Source organism: Procambarus clarkii, chromosome 87, assembly GCF_040958095.1.
Source record: "Procambarus clarkii isolate CNS0578487 chromosome 87, FALCON_Pclarkii_2.0, whole genome shotgun sequence".
Taxonomy (NCBI): domain Eukaryota; kingdom Metazoa; phylum Arthropoda; class Malacostraca; order Decapoda; family Cambaridae; genus Procambarus; species Procambarus clarkii.
The window spans coordinates 13,316,184-13,336,187 of record NC_091236.1 but is presented as its reverse complement, the minus strand read 5'-3'; the positions used below and the strand labels follow the sequence as shown (position 1 = coordinate 13,336,187).

The following is a 20,004-nucleotide window of genomic DNA, read 5'->3' as shown; positions in this document are numbered from 1 at the left end:
GGCTGTCAACAAATAACTCATGTTTATCAAGGCAAAACTGAAGAAGAAGAAATGATGAGAAACATTTCTTTTTATGGCAAGGTAGGAGGGGAAGTGAGGTGAAAGAAGGTGAGGTGAGAGAAGGTGAGGTGAGAGAAGGTGAGGTGAGAGAAAGTGAGGGGAGAGAAGGTGAGGTGAGAGAAGGTGAGGTGAGAGAAGGTGAGGTGAGAGAAAGTGAGGTGAGAGAAGGTGAGGTGAGAGAAGGTGAGGTGAGAGAAGGTGAGGTGAGAGAAAGTGAGGGGAGAGAAGGTGAGGTGAGAGAAGGTGAGGTGAGAGAAGGTGAGGTGAGAGAAGGTGAGGTGAGAGAAGGTGAGGTGAGAGAAAGTGAGGTGAGAGAAGGTGAGATAGACGTGAACTAAGGAAAACACTAAACCCAAACTAAAAGTAACTCCCTACAAGATGAAAGGAAAACAAATAACATACTTACCAAATGAGGGAAAGACAGTAACACGAAAAATAAATACAAATGAGAAATATAACAGAGAATCAGAGACATCAAAAAGAGATAGCCATCTTGCCCTTCTGTGCTCTACTTCTAAGGCTCTAACTAAGGACGTTAGAGCCTTGAACGACGTACTGAGAAAGGGAAGAGAGAGAACGACAGCAAAGCCAGAGGACTATGGCTCATGTTGGGTATTTTGTGTCAGGACTATGGCTCATGTTGGGTATTTTGTGTCAGGACTATGGCTCATGTTGGGTATTTTGTGTCAGGACTATGGCTCATGTTCGGTATTTTGTGTCAGGACTATGGCTCATGTTCGGTATGTGGTGTCAGGACTATGGCTCATGTTGGGTATGTGGTGTCAGGACTATGGCTCATGTTGGGTATTTTGTGTCAGGACTATGGCTCATGTTGGGCAGGTTGTGTCAGGACTATGGCTCATGTTGGGCAGGTTGTGTCAGGACTATGGCTCATGTTGGGCAGGTTGTGTCAGGACTATGGCTCATGTTGGGTATGTGGTGTATGACAGCATCCGTGGAGAGCAGGGACCAGAAAGATTAGTGTAGAAGAAGACCAATGGGATGTGGAGTTCAGGTACAGGGTGATTAGAATCGCCCTGTAACTATTGTCACCCTGTTACAGGGTGATTAGAATCGCCCTGTAACTATTGTCACCCTGTTACAGGGTGATTAGAATCGCCCTGTAACTATTGTCACCCTGTTACAGGGTGATTAGAATCGCCCGGTAACTATTGTCACCCTGTTACAGGGTGATTAGAATCGCCCGGTAACTATTGTCACCCTGTTACAGGGTGATTAGAATCGCCCGGTAACTATTGTCACCCTGTTATAGGGTGATTAGAATCGCCCGGTAGCTATTGTCACCCTGTTACAGGGTTACCTTGAGGTGCTTCCGGGGCTTAGCGTCCCCGCGGCCCGGTCGTCGACCAGGCCTCCTGGTTGCCGGACTGATCAACCAGGCTGTTGGACGCGGCTGCTCGCAGCCTGACGTACGAGTCACAGCCTGGTTGATCAGGTATCCTTTGGAGGTGCTTATCCAGTTCTCTCTTGAACACTGTGAGGAGTCGGCCAGTTATGCCCCTTATGTGTAGTGGAAGCGTGTTGAACAGTCTCGGACCTCTGATGTTGATAGAGTTCTCTCTCAGAGTACCAGGGTGATTACAATCACCCTGTAACTATTGTCACCCTGTTACAGGGTGATTACAATCACCCTGTAACTATTGTCACCTTGACATAATAGTGTTCATGTCTGCAAGCTTGACACACCTGTCGTGTTGGTTATGTCTGTCATTAGGGTGAACAGGAAACATTGAATACCATCATGAAAACAATTAAAATTAAAGTAATGGTATGAAAAACAATAATAATAATAAAAATATTAAAATAATAATAACTATACCATAAGATACTCTCTAGAATACAAAAGTATACTTCCTCACACTTTCCAGTCAGATAGTGCTCATATTTCATATACTTTGATATACTCACGTGAGGGAGAGTATGTGGAGAGTAAATCATCCCTACCTCTCTTCTTCTTTCTCTATCTTCTTTTCTTTTTCTCTCAGTACTACCTTCCTTCCTTCCTCCTCTCTCTACGTCTTTCATTCATTTTTAAGTCCTGCTTTACTCACCTCTTCTCCCTCTCTCAGTTCATCCTCTCCTCCTTTCTTCATGCCTCTATCCTCCCCTCTCTACCTCTTTCCTACATTCTTCCATCCCTACTTCTCTCCCCTCTCATAACAAGTCTCCTTGCTTCCTCACTCTCCCCCTTCCTCGTCTGTAATTCATCCTATGGATCCCCTCGTTTGGTTGTCGTATAAATAGGGCTCTCCTTTTCTCACAATTCCAGGCTTCTCTCCTTTAGAATTGTTCCATTCCTCTTTTATAATTGTTCAGGCCTCTTATACCATGTGGTCCTTTGTCCCAGTACAATTTTTTTCTGTGGCATGTATAAGCGTTTGTATACATGCATGTATAAAGCTGCATGTATCATGGTTGTATTTTGTTGTTCTAAATCTCTGGTGCTGTGGAGTTCTGTTTATTGTATTTGTAGTGATGATTTTAATATGCTTCTGAGGGCCCACTTTGTTCTGCATTTTGGAGCTCACTTCAAAACAAAATTTTGAGCCCAATGGAAAATACATTTTAGATATCAATTAACTACATGTTTTTTTTTAGTTAGCCTCCCCAGTTTGATATACAATTTGAGGCCCACTTTCAAAATAATTTTTGTTGTTGGGGGGATCATTTAAAATACATTTTTGGGACCTGCTTCAAAATGCATTTCGGGGCTTACTTTAAAATGCGTGTATCTTTTGTCCCGGTAAATTTACTGTCTCTATACCGGCCGGGATGGAGAGAGGGGACGGCTGGCCGAGCGGACAGTATACTGTACACGTGATCCTGTGGTCCCGGGTTCAATCCCGGGCACCGGCGAAAAACGATGGGCAGAGTTTCTTTCACCCTATGCCCCTATTACCTAGCAGTAAAATAGGTACCTGGGAGTTAGTCAGCTGTCACGGGCTGCTTCCTGGGGGTGGAGGCCTGGTCGAGGACCGGGCCGCGGGGACACTAAAGCTCCGAAATCCACTCAAGATAACCTCAAGATAACTCAAGATCCCACTCTAGCAAGATCTTCCCCCTCTTACTCAGAGCCTTCCTGGCAGAGTAGGATTAGTAAGATTCTTACTAATTATTCTTACTAATTAATAATTATTCTTACAGAGTAGTAGTAAGAATCTACTTCAAGATTCTTCTCTTAAGGGAGAGAAAACTCCTAAGTTCTCAGGAGAGACCTGCAGGATTGACTTTCATCCAAGTCGATAACGGTTGGGCAATGTTCAACTAAGCTGTTGCTATCTCTATAACAAGAAGGATAATGATATGACTCCCTCAAGCTGTCTTGTTCACGTTCAGGTCTCGTATTTTATTTCCCCCTGTTCATTTTGGGGACATTTTAGTGTCATTAATGTGGTAATTATTGTATCTGTCAATGGTGTCATTTTCAGTGTCATTATTGACATAATTACTTAGAAAATTATTAATGATAATTATTATAATTACAATTAATTATTATAATAATTATTCTCGTTCTTTTCTGCAAATTCTTATTCTATTTTGCAGTCAACCGCAGAGTTGATCTGAAAGATTCTTCGTTGATCTTTAAGACTAAACAAACGTCTTACTTAATACACACAGAGATCACACTATCATCTCACACTTTCAGACTTTCAACTCTTTTTAATCCCGTCGTAGCTCAGTCGATTAAGGCAGTGTCTGGGATGCTCCCGGACGCAGGTTCGAATCCTCGTCACGGCACTTGTGGATTTGGTCTTACTTAATAAATTGTTTTCATCAACGTACTGATCTTGCCTCTAACATTTTTGTTTCTGAGATCTTCTCCAGCTATTTAAACCAGGAATTTATCTAAGAAATATGGTCTTGTTCTAATATATTCTCCTCCTCTTCTTTCGTATTCAAAGTTTTCTACTTGGCATGTTATTTGGGGGTTTTTCTTCTCCAAAATTAAAGACCTTTTCTCATGGTATTGTCGTTCCATTTACCTAATATTATTTTATGTCCTTTTCAAAACTTTGGCTCATTCTTTCTTTATTTTTGGTCTTTTCTCGGATACCGCGATATTTTCTCTATCGCTTATTACCAGGTTCCTTTCCAGCAATGTTATTTGGAGTATTGTCTCCTCTTTTTGTTCTTATCTACGATGTTTTTACTCTCTCTCTCTCTCTCTCTCTCTCTCTCTCTCTCTCTCTCTCTCTCTCTCTCTCTCTCTCTCTCTCTCTCTCTCTCTCTCTCTCTCTGCCTAACCACTTCGGCTGGACGGTAGAGCGACAGTCTCGCTTCATGCAGGTCGGCGTTCAATCCCCGACCGTCCAAGTGGTTGGGCACTATTCCTTTCCCCCGTCCTATCTCCAATCCTGACCCCTTCCCTGTGCTATATAGTCGTAATGGCTTGGCGATTTCTGCTTCCCCCTCTCTCTCTCTCTCTGACCTTTCTTCGTCTCAAATTCTTTATTTCATCTTCTTTAGGCTAATTCTCCCACTAATGCTTGCATACTTCCTATTTGTCTTCACCTTTGCTACTTCTCTACCTTTGTCCGGGCTCCCTCCCCTCTCCAGCTCCCTCTCATCTCTACACTCTCCCTCTCCCCTCTCTCTCTCTACATACCCCCCCCTCTCCCTCAACCCCTCACCCCTCACCTCACGCTACCACTTCTCCCTTACGTTAAGTTTATTACCTCACTCCTCCTACCTCATATTTTTCTTCGTTATTCCTCCCTCTATGGTGCCTTCTCCCTCATCTCTCTCCCTCACTCCGTCACCGTCCATCATAGTGAAGGTCCCAATACCTTCCCACCCAATTCTCTTTCTATCATGATTATATATATATATATATGTGTGTGTGTTTACTAGTTGTGTACTAGTTGTGTTTTTACGGGGGTTGAGCTTTGCTCTTTCGGCCCGCCTCTCAACTGTCAATCAACTGTTTACTAACTACTTTTTTTTTTTTTTTTTTTTTTTTTAGTGTGTGTGTGTGTGTGTGTGTGTGTGTGTGTGTGTGTGTGTGTGTGTGTGTGTGTGTGTATGTGTGTGTGTGTGTGTGTGTGTGTGTGTGTGTACTCACCTAGTTGTACTCACCTAGTTGTGCTTGCGGGGGTTGAGCTCTGGCTCTTTGGTCCCGCCTCTCAACTGTCAATCAACAGGTGTACAGGTTCCTGAGCCTATTGGGCTCTATCATATCTACACTTGAAACTGTGTATGGAGTCAGCCTCCACCACATCACTTCCTAATGCATTCCATTTGTCAACCACTCTGACACTGAAAAAGTTCTTTCTAATATCTCTGTGGCTCATTTGGGCACTCAGTTTCCACCTGTGTCCCCTAGTGCGTGTGCCCTTTGTGTTAAACAGCCTGTCCTTATCAACCCTGTCAATTCCGTTGAGGATCTTGAATGTGGTGATCATGTCCCCCCTAACTCTTCTGTCTTCCAACGAAGTGAGGTTTAATTCCCGTAGTCTCTCCTCGTAGCTCATACCTCTCAGCTCGGGTACTAGTCTGGTGGCAAACCTTTGAACCTTTTCCATTTTAGTCTTATGCTTGACTAGATATGGACTCCATGCTGGTGCCGCATACTCCAGGATTGGTCTGGCATATGTGGTATATAATGTTCTGAAAGATTCATTACACAAGTTTCTAAAGGCCGTTCTTATGTTAGCCAACCTGGCATATGCTGCTGCTGTTATCCTCTTGATATGAGCATCAGGGGACAGGTCTGGCGTGATATCAACCCCCAGGTCTTTCTCTCTCTCGGACTCTTGAAGTATTTCATCTCCCAAGTGATACCTTGTATCTGGTCTCCTGCTTCCTACCCCTATCTTCATTACATTACATTTGCTTGGCGTGTGTGTGTGTGTGTGTGTGTGTGTGTGTGTGTGTGTGTGTGTGTGTGTGTGTGTGTGTGTGTGTGTGTGTGTGTGTGTGTGTGTGTAAATCACGAAAATTAACACGTGATGAAAAATGTGACAGTGTCAGACCACAGAGGAAGAATTGAAACAGGAATTTCCTTAAGTACTTTCGTATATTAATATACCTTCTGAAGAGGTATTAATATACGAAAGTACTTAAGGAAATTCCTGTTTTAATTCTTCCTCCGTGGTCTGACACTGTATATATATATATATATATATATATATATATACAACTTTAGAACACTTTCCCACCAGGAGACTCGAACCCTAGCCAGCACAGAAGCCTTCCAGCAACTGGCATAACAGGTACGCCTTAACCCACTCCACCACCTGCTCAGACCCTTAAAAGAGTCTTAAAAGAGTTTGTTGTATACTTCACTCTCGTGTTTAGGAGAGTTGTGCCTTAAATATATATATATATATATATATATATATATATATATATATATATATATATATATATATATATATATATATATATATATATATATATATATATATGATATGAAATGTATTGGGAAACAGTCGTTTTCGTAGACAATGTGTCACAATTACGAATTTGAAGGAAATTGACAAATTAACACTCTAAAAACCATTTAACAATTGCTCTGAGGTGGCTGCAGACGGACTGTACGAGCCTAGACGAGCAGAGGAGGACAATTTAGTTCACTAAGGATGAAGGGAGACGTTATCGAGGCGAAGGCAGGACGTTCCGTCTCCTTGACAGGGTTAAAACAACCTTTCCTTACCCTTGTCCTACTTTAAATATATTCTGTCGGGTTCCGTCAATTTATATTTACTTTCCGTCTGCCTCTGAGGATGATTAAGAGTGTTTCAGCGAAACGCGGCTTAAGTGATAAGTGTCAGGTCGATTAAAACTGCTGAATAAACTTTGTTCAAATGTTTACACATTGCCTGTTCTCTCTCTCTCTCTCTCTCTCTCTCTCTCTCTCTCTCTCTCTCTCTCTCTCTCTCTCTCTCTCTCTCTCTCTCTCTCTCTCTCTCCCTCTACGTGTTACTACTATGTATCAACGAGAATTGTACGTTTTAACAACGCAATAATATTATAAAGTTAGGGTTACATTGTGGGCACAACATCCCAAACCATTATTGTTGAATTAACGTCGATTCAAATTGGAATTAACGTGAGGTAGATTCTGCGCCCACTTGGTAAGGATGGAGAGAGGAAATGTGTATTGAATTATCGTCCTATTAGTTAGATATCGACGTTAGGTGGAGTTATGCACGCCATTATCAAGCAGAGCAACTTTATATTTCTGGAGATAATAGATAATCAACGTGGATTTGGGGACAAATGATTCTCTGAAGAATGTATTAATATAGGCAATCACATAAATATATGCGGGCCGTTCTTTCGAGCCTTCACAACGTTTATAAACTGATGTACTAAATTGGGCGAACCTGTAGCCCTAATCTAAACCCATTTGGCTTTTTGCTCTCAATGCACCACATTCTTATGGAGGCATTGTATGAAGTCATGCTATACCAAATTGGTTCCGTAACATATTCCAGGAATTGTTTAGAGTTTTCTGCATGTGCTGTCGAAGTTGACGGTGGATTTCTCCATTCTCTCTCTCTCTCTCTCTCTCTCTCTCTCTCTCTCTCTCTCTCTCTCTCTCTCTATCTCTCTCTATCTCTATCTCTATCTCTCTCTCTCTCTCTCTCTCTCTCTCTCTGTCTCTCTCTCTCACACATTTTTTATTACTTGTGCGGAGTAATAATCTGGTCCCATTTTCAACATGCTGACGCATAATCCCTTATTCTTTACGCATATAACATGCATCCAGTCAAGGGCTCCTATTCTCTTCCTCTCTTTATCTCCCCTTCTCTCTTTCTCTCTCTCTCTTTCTCTCTGCTTCTCTCTCTCTCTCTTGCTCTACCACAAGTAATGTTTCTGTTATATTTCTTTGTATATTTATTCAAATATAATAGATTACACGTAAAAACTCTTACAAATAATTACTATAATTTCTCCCATGACATAACAAAATTTCCCAAGTGAAAAATATAAAAATAAAAATGGGAACATTATTAAGTTTTCTTTAAGGTAATAAAGAGGACCCAAAAGAATGAAAAATAATGTCTATCATAAAATAAAATGAAAAAAAATTGCTGGATATCACAAATTTCGAATAAATCTGGACACGTTTGCCAGGGTGAGATGAAGAGGGTGAATAGCCCGGGGTGTAAACTGTGGGAGGCCTCGCCTTGCACCACCACCACCATCACTACCACCACCACAACCATCCCCAGCACATCCACTACCACCTGCACCACCACCACCATCACCATCTGCACCACCACAGCCCACTACCACCAGCACCACCACCACCTGCACCACCAGCACCACCAAAACCACCACCACCAGCTCTCTGAGAAGCAACCGCTTCACAGTAGCGTTCTGTCTTCTGTCGCTTAGGTACTCCCTTACCCACTGTAACACCATATCACTCCTGCCTACTTCTCCAACTTGTGCTCTACGAGTTAATATGTCAAAAGGTTTTGCACAATCACCAAAGTATCCAGTCTGCTCTCTCATCTCTGCCTTGTTCAATCTCTGTCGCCTGACTATAGAATTGTATTAAATTGTTGATGCAAGATTGACGATCCCTGGCCGTGTGTTAGTGGCCTGTTGCAGTGTTGCCCTCGTCCGAGGTGCTTCTAGACACTTTCTCACAATCTTCACCATCACATTATATGTTGTGTTAGGAGGACTGGACTCTAGTTCAGTGTCCCATCTCTCTTTCTTCGTTCTTGAATATTGTATCTACACTACCTATTTTCCACCTTTGTGCTTGATGAGTGGGGGAGTGTGCGTGTGTCCGCGAGCGTGCACTTGTCGGATCGCACGCGCACGCAAAAGAAAAAAGCCTCAACAAAAGCAGGAAACCGTCGCCAGAACAGCAAAACATGTATCAAGAATACGTCTGGAGCTCCTGGAATATACAACAACAAAAAATGATAAGGTGGAGATACAGAGAGAAGGACTGACAGTAAACAGCCATTGATGACGGTCTTCACTCTGTTGTGTGAGACAGAGAGACGCTGAGCACGTGGTGCTGGAGACCGTCTTCCTCAGCTCATTCCCCACCCCTTCCCCCCATCACCCCATCACCCCCATCAATGCCACATTTCTCTCTCGTCTTTCAGACAACAACAATAACCTTTACTCTCTCATATTCCTCTCCTCCTCCCAGACACATCCTGGATAACCCGGTATGTGGCTCAGGTCACGCGAGGGCAGGATGCTCCAGTCTTCAGTCCGGGAACCATTCTCCATCCCTCCCTCCCTCCAACACATTTGTGTCTCCTCCATCACTCTCCAACAGTCCCGTTGTCCTCCTCCCTCCCTCCCTCTTGCTGTCTCACACATGTTCTCGGCTGAGTGGTCAAGGGTCATCCAGTGGAGTGGGGTTGGGTGAGGATGGGTAAAAAAAGGTTCAGGGGTCATTAGGGATGGATAGAAAATCTTTTGTAAGACACTATCCTAAGCGTCCCAAAATTAGTGCCTCCAAATGTTCCATGAGTCCCCCCGTACTCCTGCTATCCTGGGGAGGATTGACTGGGCAACAATCCTTAACTGTAGTCTCTGTTCACCCAGCAGTAAAATGGGTACCTGGTTGTTAAACGATTTGGCGGGTCGTATTCCAGGGAAGTAATTAGGCAGATTAAGGACCAGCCCGAAGGGCTATGCGTGCTTGTGGCCTTACCAGAACGTAAGAACTCTTGTATATATAAATAAATACAAATTGCACCTCCAATGTACTATTGAACTGACCTTCGACCCCTCGACCCCTTGACCTAGTGTCTCAAATTGTTGTCTTCCTCCCCGAGTGAGTGGCGGTGAATGAATCATTAGTGTCCAGAGCAAACTGTTTCCATTTATTCCCTGCAGTGAACTCTAAGTGTTCACTGTAGGGTGGGGGAAGTTCCTCCTCCAAGTTAAGGGGGGCTCCCTTAAGTTTGGAGTCATTAGTGCTAAGGGCCACGGCTCCTCCCCCTTAATCGTGCCCACACCTAGCTAGCAAGAAGTAAGGTCCATTGTCCCTGACTTCACCTTCCGGTCCCTGAACTGGTACATTTCAGGGTGGTGGCATCGTCAATGTTTAAAGAACACATCTGTAAGGGCTGTTAGGTGGTAGTAGCTGAAGCTCTCTCCCTCTCCCTCTCACTCCCTCTCCCTCTCACTCTCACCTCTCACGTCTCTCTCCCATCTCTCTCTCTCACTCTCACCTCTCTCTCCCCATCTCTCTCTCTCACCAGCCTCTCCTTGTCTACTCACGCCGCTCCATTTATCTTAACCACTCTGCTGTAAATAAACAGCAGGTTTATTTACCCCATTTACCCCGCATTCTTTCCCCCATTTCTTCCCATTTTTGAGGACCGAAATGTGCATTTATAACTTAAAATTGTTGTGTTGTGGATGGTGACCCTCACTATTGCTTCTGTGGGGAGAAAAGTACGTTTCTCTGGGTCTAACTGGAGGTTTCTGAGAGTGAGACATATATGGGTTCTGTGAGTCAGATATATATAAGGGGTTCTGTGAGTCAGACATATATGGATTCTGTGAGTCAGATATATATAAGGGGTTCTGTGAGTCAGACATATATGGGTTCTGTGAGTCAAATATATATAAGGGGTTCTGTGAGTCAAGCTGTATGATTTCCCAACCCGTTCTCGCACTTTCTTATAGTCAATATTGACTTATTTAATATGTGACATACTAATTTATTGTGAATATTTTAGTTTACCTTGAAAAGCTTCATAGAAAACACTGACCTTACCTAACCTTCTTAGTATGTTAAGATAAGCATATTATTGCTTCATAATTACAATTATTACCTAACCTATAACTATAATAGGTTAAGTAATAATTGTAATTACGAAGCAATAAGATGCTTATCTTAACATACTAAGAAAGTTAGGTAAGGTCGGTGATTTCCACGAGTAAACTGTATGATTCATGTCTGTCAACTGGAGGGGTCTAGTCTCTGAGCTGATGACAAATGCGAATAGACACAGCTTCCAAGATCCACATGATCGTCACCTGTTCCATTCACACTGTGTATCCAGCTTATCAAGATTGCTATTTGCTTGGTCAAATTTAAGGGGGGACTCACTTCCTGAACCCATTATTTGCCTCTGTAATCTTTTCACTACCGCTGATAGGAAGAGAATGGGGTCCTCTACAGTCCTCAGGATGGGTATGGGGTCTTCTATCACCCTCAGAATGGGTATAGGGTCTACTACCACCCACAGGATGGGTATGGGGTCCACTATCACCCTCAGGATGGGTATGGGGTCCACTACCACCCGCAGGATGGGTATGGGGTCCACTACCACCCGCAGGATGGGTATGGGGTCCACTACCACCCGCAGGATGGGTAGTAAATAAACTAGTGTCCAGTCACTACCGCTGATAGTTAATTTCTTATATATATATATATATATATATATATATATATATATATATATATATATATATATATATATATATATATATATAAGTAATTAACGAAATCAAATTACCCATTTCCTCAAGCCTGATCCCAGTCTCTTGAGAAAGACCCACGTAATGAGAGAGTTGGCTGACTTAATTTATTTTATGAGTAGTGAATATGTCTCATTTTCTCAACGCTGCACTGAGAACTATTATTTCTTTAAACATGTGTATGTTTAGCTAGGTTTAAGCCCTTAAACAACTCATAAAAAGGTTTAGAATTACAATGAAGCATTGATTTCACATATAATGATGTAGATGTTTCGTCAGGGGCCTGACAGCTGAGTGGACAGCACTCAGGATTCGTAATCCTAAGGTCCTAGATTTGATCCCCGGCGGAGGCGGAAACAAATGGGCAGAGTTTCTTTTACCCTGATGTTCACCTAGCAGTAAATAGGTACCTGGGAGTTAGACAGCTGCTGCTGTGGGTTACCAGCATACCTGCTACCATACTGGTGGAGCCTCATACCTGCTACCATACTGGTGGAGCCTCATACCTGCTACCATACTGGTGGTGCCTCATACCTGCTACCATACTGGTGGAGCCTCATACCTGCTACCATACTGGTGGAGCCTCATACCTGCTACCATACTGGTGGAGCCTCATACCTGCTACCATACTGGTGGAGCCTCATACCTGCTACCATACTGGTGGAGCCTCATACCTGCTACCATACTGGTGGAGCCTCATACCTGCTACCATACTGGTGGAGCCTCATACCTGCTACCATACTGGTGGAGCCTCATACCTGCTACCATACTGGTGGAGCCTCATACCTGCTACCATACTGGTGGAGCCTCATACCTGCTACCATACTGGTGGAGCCTCCTACCTGCTACCATACTGGTGGAGCCTCATACCTGCTACCATACTGGTGGAGCCTCATACCTGCTACCATACTGGTGGAGCCTCATACCTGCTACCATACTGGTGGAGCCTCATACCTGCTACCATACTGGTGGAGCCTCATACCTGCTACCATACTGGTGGAGCCTCATACCTGCTACCATACTGGTGGTGCCTCATACCTGCTACCATACTGGTGGAGCCTCATACCTGCTACCATACTGGTGGAGCCTCATACCTGCTACCATACTGGTGGAGCCTCATACCTGCTACCATACTGGTGGAGCCTCATACCTGCTACCATACTGGTGGAGCCTCATACCTGCTACCATACTGGTGGAGCCTCATACCTGCTACCATACTGGTGGTGCCTCATACCTGCTACCATACTGGTGGAGCCTCATACCTGCTACCATACTGGTGGAGCCTCATACCTGCTACCATACTGGTGGAGCCTCATACCTGCTACCATACTGGTGGAGCCTCATACCTGCTACCATACTGGTGGAGCCTCATACCTGCTACCATACTGGTGGAGCCTCATACCTGCTACCATACTGGTGGAGCCTCATACCTGCTACCATACTGGTGGAGCCTCATACCTGCTACCATACTGGTGGAGCCTCATACCTGCTACCATACTGGTGGAGCCTCATACCTGCTACCATACTGGTGGAGCCTCATACCTGCTACCATACTGGTGGAGCCTCATACCTGCTACCATACTGGTGGAGCCTCATACCTGCTACCATACTGGTGGAGCCTCATACCTGCTACCATACTGGTGGATCCTCATACCTGCTACCATACTGGTGGATCCTCATACCTGCTACCATACTGGTGGAGCCTCATACCTGCTACCATACTGGTGGAGCCTCATACCTGCTACCATACTGGTGGAGCCTCATACCTGCTACCATACTGGTGGAGCCTCATGCCTGCTACCATACTGGTGGAGCCTCATACCTGCTACCGTACTGGTGGAGCCTCATACCTGCTACCATACTGGTGGAGCCTCATACCTGCTACCATACTGGTGGAGCCTCATACCTGCTACCGTACTGGTGGAGACTCATACCTGCTACCACACTGGTCGTACCTGCGGACTCTCACCTGCGGCCATACTCATCTCGGAGCCTATTACCAGAGTCGAGGCCTATTATATATGTATGGGTCGTGGGACAACGTGACGGGCCGCCTGCCAGGGTCCTGACACACAGGCAAGGCTCCACCAATTGCTTCCAACTTCAAAATATTTTGGTCTAACGCTATGAAGGTTAGGTTAGGTTAGGTATGTAAGTTAGGTCTGGGGGTTAGGTGATATAAAGTTCGTTAAGGTTACCCTGGATATTAACTGGAGTAGATTCTGGGAGTCCTTCTATACTCCTCAAGCCAGGCCTGGGACCAGGCTTAACTTGAGATAACTTGGTCCAACAGGCTGTTGTTTGGAGCGCTCTGTAACTTGGTTCATCCCTGTTCATCAGGCATTTCTTGCTGGAACGTGTCAATTTTTGTTATTCAAGAAGTTCAACTTTGTTCTGGAAATATTTATTAAACTTACTGGGTGGGTGTTGAACAGCCGTGATCCTCTGATGTTCAGTGTTCTCTGATTGTGTCTATTGCACCTCTACTCCTCACTAGTTCTATTCTGCAATTCATACTATATCGCTCGTTTCAATAGTGTTATTTTAACAGAGTAAATTTGGGACCTGGTCTTTCAGTATCTTCTATGTAAATATATTATATGATGCCTCTCTTGTCTCCATCGTAAAGAGTGCAGTTTGTCCCAATAATTTAGGAACTTTATCGTGTCTATCAGATAAATGTTCTCTGTATTCCAAATTATTGTACAACAGGTTACGATATCTTAAGTTTCGTAATGAGGCCAAGTTTAGGTTTTTGCTTAGATCTTGCTATCTTATGAGCAGACAAGATAGCGCTTGATAGAACCCAGCTGGGTGCTCCTCAGGTGCCCAATAGGGCTCTCTACCCTCAGGCCCTCACCAATGTGTACATTGATATCCGGAACGTTTCTTCAATATTCTTGACACAGAGAAGACAACAATAATTCTTATATTTTTCTCTCCTCTTTCCTCTTAGTTGTGTATCAACCGCTACGTTCCCTATACATCTTTACCTACAGTTCTCCTTCACACTTATACTTTTTCCAATCATTCAACCCTCTCACTGTCTTTCATATTAAATTCTTTACCATTATTCCTCTTTCTAACAATCATCATTCTCTTTTGGCATCCTATTCCCGACCTTTATCTCCTTCATCCATCCTTATTTTGCCTTATCCTTATCCTCCTAACCTTATCCTCCTATCCTTATCCTCCTATCCTTATCCTCTTTGATTTTTCCTTCTTCCTCTGATTGGACTGATCAGAAATTAACTACAAATGAAGATCTGCACTTTAACTAAACCCCAACACATGACATGTTCATAGTCGTGCTGTTAAGAGAATTCATCTAATCTGTATACAATCATCTCTTCAGCCTCCTGATTCGAGGGATTAGGTTGCCAGCTCCAACTGAACACCCGGCGAAATACAACAAGGACCCAGGCTCCGAGCCTTAGCTGAATACACTAGGGAATACAACAGGGGGGAGATCTGGCTTTGAGATCCGGAAATAGACATGGTGGGGGGGGGTAAAAAAATGCAACTGTTGCATTGAGGTAGACAATACAACTGGAGGAAGAGTCATGCAATTAGTTGAATCATGCATAATCCCTGCACTAAATTGTACATCAGGTATGGGAAATTTCAAATCCACCTTCAAAGAAATCAAAGATAGTCAACAAAATAAATTAGTAAATGGAAAAAATTGACAAAGAAATAGAGAAATTTCATAATTATATATATATATATATATATATATATATATATATATATATATATATATATATATATATATATATATATATTTTAAATATGACCGAAAAAGTAAGAGTAATAATTCTAATACGAATTTTCTCAATCTTTCGTACATTTTTTTCACTGTTGGAGGTAATTCAAAAATCAATTCTCCAAAATTCATTTTTATTTCTAGTCTGACGCGACACGAGCGCGTTTCGTAAAACTTATTACATTTTCAAAGACTTTAGTTTCCAAATACACAACTGAATAGAACTTACGCATCTCCGATTTTGTTTATATCTACATTTGAGTGAGGTGGCATTAATAGAGTATTAATTTCATCAACACAAGACAGAACAAGAGGTGGCATTAATAGGGTATTAATTTCATCAACACAAGACAGAACACGAAACAATGGGTATTGAAATGGAAGTGATTGTAGAAAGCCTATTGGTCCATATTTCTTGATGCTTCTATATTGGAGCGGAGTCTTGAGGTGGGTAGAATATAGTTGTGCATTAATTGGCTTTTGATTGTTGGTGTTGACTTCTTAATGTGTAGTGCCTCGCAAACGTCAAGCCGCCTGCTATCGCTGTATCTATCGATGATTTCTGTGTTGTTTACTAGGATTTCTAGAAATCCTGATAATTTCTGTGTTGTTTACTAGGATTTCTAGAAATCCTAGTAAACAACACAGAAATCATCGATAGATACAGCGATAGCAGGCGGCTTGACGTTTGCGAGGCACTACACATTAAGAAGTCAACACCAACAATCAAAAGCCAATTAATGCACAACTATATTCTACCCACCTCAAGACTCTTTAAGCTCGGGGGACAGATATACAAGGCAGAGAATGAAATCAAAGACAACAAAACGCAACTACTTCATGCTACAAACGAGCGGAGAAATAACAACATCGACCATAGTATCCGTACCCGCATTGAACAACACCTCGACATCCTCACAGACCAACATCACCTCAGCACTGAAACAAAGATTATCAAGAAACTAACAACATTATATGGAGGACCTATGGCAATTCCACGACCAAGAGATGGCTTCCTGAACCTTGCAGGAATTAACCTCACTGAGGACCAAGTCACTCTCCTAAATCTGGGCATAAACTGTCATGTTATGTCCAGACCGAGTGAAATGGCCCGGAAAGTAGAGTTGGAAATTCTGTTGGACGACATATTCGACCTCGAGACACAAAAGAAGGTCACTACCAAAGATACCTTACAAGCAGAACTTATTGCAGAAGGAGGAAAGAATCGAGGCAGCTACAGAAGCACCATACTGTCCCCCGAGCTTAAAGCGGCAGCTAAAAGCCTTCGTGAGAACAAGGAGATAGTTGTCAGGAGAGGTGACAAGTCGCCAATATATGTCATTCTTAAAAAAAAAAGACGAATATCTGGCGAAAATGAACATCATACTCTCTGACCAAACTAAGTTCCAAAGGGTAACGAAGGACACTACAGCCGAATTAAAAGCAAAGGTCAACAAACTGATCGAAACTGTAAACGCCAAGAAATCCGGACTCCACCTGCCAAAGATCATTGGGGAATATAAACCTGGATATGCGTATGGAAATGTCAAGACGCACAAGCCTGGAAACCCACTTCGGCCAATCATTAGTCAGATACCCACACCCACGTACAGACTGGCAAAGCGACTCAACGGCCTGCTGACTCCTTATGTTCCTTGCGCCTTCAGCCTGAAGTCTCCAAAGGAATTTGTGGACTTACTGCGGGGCACACGGGCCACAGGGATAAGAGCCTCGTTGGACGTAGAATCGCTGTTTACCAACGTACCTGTGGACGAGACAATCGGAATGATAGCCGACAGAGTGTATCGTGATCCAGCCTGTACTCCTCTTGACATGCCAGAAAGTATTCTGAGGAAACTACTCCAAGCTTGTACTAAAGAGGCACCCTTCTTGAGCCCGGATGGGCACATGTATAAGCAAGTAGATGGGGTCGCCATGGGTTCTCCCCTAGGTGTCCTGTTTGCAAACTTCTACATGGGTACCATCGAGCAAAAAGTCTTAGTCGACATGAACTTGAAACCGGCCATATACTGCAGGTATGTTGACGACATTTTTACACAGGTACCTGATGTCAGACATCTGCAGAAGCTGAAGGAGGCATTTGAGCAGAGTTCCGTGCTGCGTTTCACTTACGAGACGGAAAAGGATGGGAAGCTGCCTTTTCTAGATGTAACAGTCATGGAAAAGGGCGGAGGTTTCCACACTGCAGTCTACACTAAGGAAACAAACATAGGAATGTGCCTAAATGCCAACAGCGACTGCCCTGACAGGTACAAGAGGAGTGTTGTTAACGCATACGTCGACCGTGCTCTCAGCCACAGCTCAGAATGGAAGCAAGTCGACGAAGAACTCTGTAGGGTAAGGCAGGTCCTAGTCAATAACGGCTTCTCCAATGGTTTCATCGAAGACATCATAAGAAGGAAAGTGAAAAGCCATGCAACCTCTGAAGAGACAACTAACACAACACCTATACCCCCTATTAGACTATTTTACAGGAACTTCTTTTCCACAGCTCATAAAACGGAGGAAAGGGTCCTGAAAGATATTGTTAATAGAAACGTTATCCCTACAGACAAAAATCAGAGGATACAACTGACGATTTACTATAAAACCAGAAAAACGGCCAGCCTACTCATGAGAAACTCTCCAGACACAAAACAGAACGCTTTAAAAGAGACTAATGTCGTCTATGCCTTCAAATGCCCACTTGGGGACTGTAAGCTCCAAAAAACCCAGTATATAGGCAAGACAACAACATCTCTTTCTAGGCGTTTAACGATGCATAAGCAACAGGGCTCCATTAAGGAACATATAATCTCTTCCCATAACCAAACCATCGCCAGAGAAATCCTAGTAAACAACACAGAAATCATCGATAGATACAGCGATAGCAGGCGGCTTGACGTTTGCGAGGCACTACACATCAAGAAGTCAACACCAGCAATCAACAGCCAATTATTGCACAACTATATTCTACCCACCTCAAGACTCCGCTCCAATATAGAAGCATCAAGAAATATGGACCAATAGGCTTTCTACAAACACTTCTATTCAATACCCATTGTTTCTGTTCTGTCTTGTGTTGATACTTTTAATACCCTATTAATATCCCCTCCTGTTCTGTCTTGTGTTAATGCCACATCACCCTTCCCACCTCACTCAAATGTAGATATAAAATCAGAGATACGTTCTAATCAGTTGTGTATTTGTGAAGTCTTTGAAAATGTAATAAGTTTTACGAAACGCGCCCGTGTCGCGTCAGACTAGAAATAAAAATGAATTTTGGAGAAGTGATTTTTGATTTACCTCCAACAGTGAAGCGTAATGTACGAAAGATTGAGAAAATTCGTGTTAGAATTATTAATCTTACTTTTTCGGTCATATTTAATAATATATGTCTACATTAAAGACTGCTACCAAAATATACTAATATATATATATATATATATATATATATATATATATATATATATATATATATATATATGTATATGTATGTATATTTATATAAAATATTATACTGTTTTAAGGATTTTCTAAACGGCCTTTTGAAACAATTTAAGACGCAATTGCTTAAATTCCGAACATTTATGCACCGTGCAAAATAATTAATGTAATTTCCCTAGAGTGCATAATATATTCAGGGCATCAGAAACCTCTCTTATGAACACAAACGAAAAAAAAGAACACCCATTACATTCCCAAGGCAGAGAGGAGGCAGGGACTCTCTTATTTAATTCAAATGGGTTAAGGGGGCATTGGATACTAAATTTCCCCAAAAATATGCAATCAATGAAAATTAGTTTGATTTCAATAATTGTTTTTTTGACTAGATGTATATGAAAAGGGATTCATCTGGTTCAAGTCTCAGCATCGTAGCATAAATAGGAAGGGAGACAATTTCACGGCCAAATTTACAACTTTTTCGGCGGTACAATTTATAATCCGTATTTTTGTATATTTCATCCATGATAGTTGTAAGTTCCATGATTGGTTGTTTCTCTCTCTCTCTATCTCTCTCTCTCTCTCTCTCTCTCTCTCTCTCTCTCTCTCTCTCTCTCTCTCTCTCTCTCTCTCTCTCTCTATCTCTCTCTCTCTCTCTCTCTCTATCTCTCTCTCTCTCTCTCTCTCTCTCTCTCTCTCTCTCTCTCTCTCTCTCTCTCTCTCTCTCTCTTTCTCTCTCTCTCTCTCTCTCCCCTTTTTGTTGCATGACCTCACATACTCTCCATCTTTCTTTCCCTCCCAACACCATCTCTTCCTTTCCTACTTCCCTATTCCCTTCTTGCGTCCCTCTTTTATTAATTCCCCTCCTTACATCCCTCCCTAATTCCCCCCCCCTCATCCCTATCACCAGCTCACGCCTCACTGAAGCCCTCGGACCATTAGCTCCCCATGGTTGGTTTACAGGGGGTAGCCAGGACGGCCGGCCAGACCTGTGGTATGCAAATTTGAAGGCAATCTTGGCTTCCACCGCTGGGCATCTAGTGATGTTTTCCTGTGGGCATCCAGCGGGCTCTTATGGTGGGTATTTGTAGGGCCCTCTGAACTCTATCTCAGGTGTCACCCTGTTATACCCAGGTCTTCCTAATCGTTAGGAAGCCGCAGATAAAATTTAAAAAAAAATAAATAATATCCTCCTATCACTCTGCCTGTATTCCTAGCACTAGCGGAGCACAGGCCTCGCGGCTGAGTGGACAGCGCTCTGTGGTCGTAGTCCGAATGCATTAGGCAGTGATGTG

General features: G+C 43.0%; 1 protein-coding gene across 1 annotated transcript in view; it reads right to left on the bottom strand.

The window, feature by feature from the left end:
• The window catches only part of LOC138358941 (nephrin-like), a 402,545-nt gene that overhangs the window by 67,234 nt on the left and 315,307 nt on the right, over positions 1-20,004 (bottom strand). The gene's annotated exons all lie outside the window — the stretch shown is intronic.